Below are 5,755 nucleotides of genomic sequence, written 5' to 3'. Positions count from 1 at the left end.
CTCAATAAATATTGGTTGAGTGAATGTCAATTCTTTCTGGTTACTATAGAAGTTGGAAAAAAAAGAAAACCCATCTTAAGAATAAAGTAAAGCACTTTCATTCTGTCTTCTCGATTTTTTTCCAAAAAACAAGTTTTGAAGCTCTGAGACTACTTTTTTTCCCACAGATTTCTTTTTTAAATTTTGTTGTTGTTGTTGAGAATATACACAGCAAAACATACACCAATTCAACAGTTTCTACATGTACAATTTAGTGACATTGATCACATTCTTTGAGTTGTGCAACCATTCTCACCCTCCTTTCCTAGTTGTTCCTCCCTCATTAACATAAACTCACTGCCTGTAAGGTTCCTATCTAATCTTTTGAGTTGCTGTTGTTAGTTTGATCCCTTACAGATAGTCCTTGAAAGAGCATAATGCTCAAGGCAGACCTAGCTAAACTATTGTTCGGGCTTAAGAAGACTTCAGGGGATATTTTTGGCTTAAGGTTTAAAGATTATTTCAGGGCAATAGTTTCAGGGGTTCATCCACCTTCCATGGTTCCAGGAAGTCTGGAGTCCATGAGAATTTGAAATTCTGTTCTACATTTTCCCCCTTTTGATCAGGATTCTTCTATGGAATCTTTGATCCCCGAGATTACTTATTATGTCTGGCCATTATTTTTCTCTCTAGTGGTCTTGACAGGATATGGGCCTGTATTAGCCTTGCTCTTTACCATTGGTGAATCTGGCAATGCATCTCTGTTAATTTTTCTGTCATAAGCACATTCTAACACCTACAGTGAGTCCAAGTCCGTGGTTGCACAGATATGAAATGAACTGAATGAATACAAGTGAAGAATGCTTCATGTTACATGAATTCAGTAGAAAAGGGGTGATGGGGTTATGCTGGATGATGAGATAAGCATGAGCTAGCTCAACAACCTTGTTAATCAAGCAAATCTAACTATATTAAAGAGGGAGGCAGTATAGTTTGCTGGGAAAGAGGGTTGGACTTTAATTCAGGAGACCTAGGTTCAAGTGATACTTCTGCCACTTACTGTGTGACATTGGTCAAGTCACCTAACCTCTAAATCTGTTTATTCATTTGAAAATTTTCAGTATTAAAACATGTCAATCTCAGAGTGCTATTATGATAGATTTCATTGTGTAAAAGCACCAAGTGAGGGATGAAATGCTTTATGCTGCAAAATGTTTTTATTAGCATTATTTCCCTGGAGTGGGTGAAAAGGATTTATGCACTGGTTTCATTACTTAGTATGGTGGAATTTTTTCTAGAGTATGTCAGCTTTTAGGCCCAAACCTTAAACCACACATGGACAAGTGGGAATGCAGTTTGAAATAGAGCTGTGAAAGTAACAAAATTCTATAGGAGGCAATAATGGTTTCTAGGAAATGTTAAATTCTTCTGTCGACTTTACCCTGTTTTTTTTCCATCTCCCTTACTTCCTTGTAATAAATTCCTTGTTTGGTAAATCTGAGGCAGTGAGGAAAAAATGAATAAAAAGAAAAAGGAAACATGGAAGAAACAGTGGAGTCAGGAGTGATGAAATGAAGGAAGTTTTACGTGTGGCCTTTTTGATAAATATTAAGAGTGATATAATATATGTAAGGGCATACAGGAGCCCTGGTGATGCAGTGGTTAAGAGCTATGGCTGCTAATCAAAAGGTTGGCAGTTCGAATCCACCAGCCGCTCCTTGTAATCCTATCGGGCAGTTCTACTCTATCCTATAGGGTCACTATGAGTTGGCATCAACTCGACAGCAATGGGTTTGTTTTTTTTGGTTAGGGGCATACAGATTATAGTTAAATAATTTTTAAAATTTAGTAAGGTTGTCCTAACATTATTATACCATGGATATAAAATCTCTAGCAGTACGCCTAGATTAAAGATTGGAAAATAGAAGAGAAGAGAAGAGAAAGTTATTTTTAAATAAGAGAAAGCTTGAAAGTAGCCTTGATGGCACAACGGTTAAGCCCTTGTTTGCTAACCAAAAGGTTGGGTGTTCAAACCCACCCATCAGCTCCTTGGAGAAGGAGAAAGACCTGGAGATCAGTTTACGGAAATGTTACAGCCTACATCTGACTGAGACTGGATAAACCCCCTAGAGTATGGCCCCTGGACACCCTTATAGCTCAGTAATGAAGTCATTTCTGAGGTTCACCCTTCAGCCAAAGATTAGACAGGCCCATAAAACAAAACAAGACTAATGGGGAACAACAGTCCAGGGACAAGGACTAGAAGGCAGGAGGGGACAGGAAAGCTGGTAATAGGGAACCCAAGGTCAAGAAGGGAGAGTATTAACCATAGTCATAAAACAATTTGTGTATTAATTGTTTAATGAGAAACTTGTTTGCTCTGTAAACCCTCATCTAAAATACAAAAAAAAAAAATTACAACCTAGAAAACCCTACAGAGCGGTTCTATTCTGTCACGTGGGATTGCTATGAGTCGGAATTGACTTGATAGCACCTAACAACAACTTTAAAAACTAGGCTAAAAGATATTTATATACAGTGTTATGACTCATTTTTATCCACCTGTGATGAGGCTATGGAAGGTATTGCGGCATAAGAAACAGATAATATTAGAACTTTATGATGGGGCACTGGAATGGTGTCTTGTTTGAGATGTCCCCAGAAGTAGACCATGACACAAAGACTCAAATACAAGAAGTTTACTTGGGAGTTTACTCTAGGAACCACCCATGGAGGGGTTGGACAAGTGAGACAAGGAAAGGAAGGCAACCGATACAGAGTGCACTGTCAAGCAAAGACTGGTACGGGCAATTGGCACGTAATACCACTGGGAAACTCTGGGAGTCTGTGTAGGTCATGCAATTCAGAGTTATCCCATTTGAGGGCAGAGGGAACTGGGGTATTTATGCACCAACTCCCATTAGTCATCTGTTGAGAGCTCTTTGGAGTGTGGGATGTTAATACTCTGGCCTAATTCTCTGACCTGCTTCATTGGTGGGGGTTGGGCAGGAAGGGGTTTCCAATGGCCAGAGAAAGTCCTTCAGCAGAGAGATGCACGTTTCACAATGGTAAGGCAGGGCTCAAACAGTATCTGTTACAAATAGATTATTTTAGTTCTTTAGTGCGGATCTTTAGGAATGGTATTTTCAACAATTTACTATTGTAGATATAAAGACCACTTGTAGAAAGAATGATGACTACACGTCATTTGTAGGTCTCTTCCAAGCTAAAGTGACATCTCTATGGCTTGGTTCCCTCATCTGGAAAGTGAGGCAACTACACCTATTTGATTAGGTGTTATAGGGATTACAGGTAGTCCATGATAAACACCTACCCCCCCACCAACCAGTTGCCATTCGGTAGATTCCAACTCATGACGACCCCACAAGTGTCAGAGTAGAATGGTTCTCCATAGGGTTTTCAATGGTTGATTTTTTATTTTTTAATTGTACTTTAGATGAAGGTTTACAGAACAAATAGTTTCTCATTAAACAGTTAGTACACATACTGTTTTATGACTACGGTTAACAACCCCACGACATGTCAATACTGTCCCTTCTCAACTTTGGGTTCCCTATTACTAGCTTTCCTGTCCCCTCCTGCCTTCTAGTTCTTGTCCCTGGACTCGAGTGCCCTATTAGTCTTGTTTTATTTTATGAGGCTGTCTAATCTTTGGCTGAAGGGTGAACCTCGGGAGTGTCTTCATTACTGAGCTAAAAGGGTGTCCGGAGGCCATACTCTCAGGGTTTGTCCAGTCTCTGTCAGGCCAGTAAGTCTGGTCTTTTCTAGTGACTTAGAATTTTGTTCTACATTTTTCTCCCCCTCTGTCCGGGACCCTCTGTTGTGATCCCTGTCAGAGCAGTCAGTGATAGTAGCCGGGCACCATCTAGTTGTACTGGACTCAGTCTGGTGGAGGCCCTGGTAGTTGTGGTCCATTAGTCTTTTGGTCTAATCTTTCCCTTGTATCTTGTTTTCTTCGTTCTCCCTTGCTCCAGACGGGGTGAGACCAGTGGAGTATCTGAGATGGCTGCTTACAAGCTTTTAAGACCCCAGACGCTACTCACCAAGGTAGAAAGTAGAACATTTCCTTTATAAACTATGTTATGCCAATCGACTTAGATGTTCCCTGAGACCATGGTCCCCACAGCCCTCAGCCCAGTAATTCAGCCCCTGAGGGAGTTTGGATTTGTCCATGGAGCATCCATGACCTTACTCTGAACAAGTTGTGCTGGCTTCCCCAGTATTGTGTACTGTCTTACCCTTCACCAAAGTTACCACTCATCTATCGTCTATTTAGTTCTTCCCCCACCCCTCCCATCCCTGGTAACCAACAAAGATTGTTACTTTTTGTGTGTAAACTTTTTCATGAGTTTTTACAGTAGAGGTCTCATGCAATATTTGTCCTTTTGTGATTGACTTATTTCACTCAGGGTAATGTCCTCCAGTTTCATCCATGTTATGAGATGCTTCACAGATTCATCATTGTTCTTTATCATTGCATAATACTGCACTGTGTGTATGTACCATAGTTTGTTTATCTATTCATTTGTCGATGGGCATCTAGGTTGTTTCCATCTTTTAGCTACTGTGAACAATGCTGCCATGAACATGGGTGAATGAATATGTCTATTCGTGTGACGACTCTTACTTCCCTAGGATATATTCCTAGGAGTGGGATTGCCGGATCATATGGTATTTCTATTTCTAGCTTTCTAAGGAAGCGCCATATCATTTTCCATTATGGTTGTATCACTTTGTATTCCCACCAGCAGTGCATAAGAGTTCTGATCTCCCTGCAGCCTCTCCAACATATGTTATTTCCAGTGTTTTTGATTCGTGCCAGTAATGCCGGGGTGAGATGGTATCTCATTGCGGTTTTAATTTGCATTTCTCTAATGGCTAGTGATAGCAAGCATTTCCTCATGTGTCTGTTGGCCGCTTGAATGTCTTCTTTGGTAAAGTGTCTGTTCATTTCCTTTGCCCATTTTTTAATTGGATTATTTTTTGTTGTTGCTGTAGAGGTATTGGATTTTCCTGTAGATTTTAGAGACTAGACCTTCGTCAGACTTGTAATGTCAAAAAATTTTTTCCCAGTCTGTAGGTTCTCTTTTTACTCTTTCGGTGAAGTCTTTTGATGAGCATAAGTGTTTAATTTTTAGAAGATACCAGTTATCTAGCTTACCTTCTGGAGTTTGTGTGTTGTTGGTTATGGTTTGTATCCTGTTAATGCCATGTATTAGGGCCTCTACCGTTGAATTTTTTCTTTTATGAACTTTATAGTTTTTGGCTTTATATTTAGGTCTTTGGTCCATTTTGAATAAGTTTTTGTGTCTGGTGTGAGGTATGGGTCCTGTTTCATTTTTTTGAAGATGGACATCCAGTTTTGCCAGCACCGTTTGTTAAAAAGACTGTCTTTTCCCCATTTGATGGACTTTGGGCCCTTGTCAAAGATCAGGTGACCGTAGGTGGATGGATTTACATCTAGGTTCTCAATTCTGTTCCATTGGTCGATGTATCTGTCATTGTACCAGTACAAGGCTGTTTTGACTACCATAGCTGTATAGTAGGTTCTGAGGCCAGGTAGTGCGAGCCCTCCAACTTCCTTCTCTTTCTTCTTCAATAGGGCTTTACTTATCCAGGGCTTCTTCTCTTTCCTTATAAAGTTAATGATTAGTTTTTCCATCTCTTTAAAGAATGTTGTTGGTATTTGGATCGGGATTGCATTGTGTTTGTAAATTGCTTTGGGTAGAATTGTCATTTTCACAATGTTGAGTCT

This window comes from Trichechus manatus, unplaced genomic scaffold, assembly GCF_000243295.1.
Source record: "Trichechus manatus latirostris isolate Lorelei unplaced genomic scaffold, TriManLat1.0 scaffold00100, whole genome shotgun sequence".
In the NCBI taxonomy this organism is placed as follows: Eukaryota; Metazoa; Chordata; class Mammalia; order Sirenia; family Trichechidae; genus Trichechus; species Trichechus manatus.
This window is presented reverse-complemented; position numbering follows the sequence as displayed.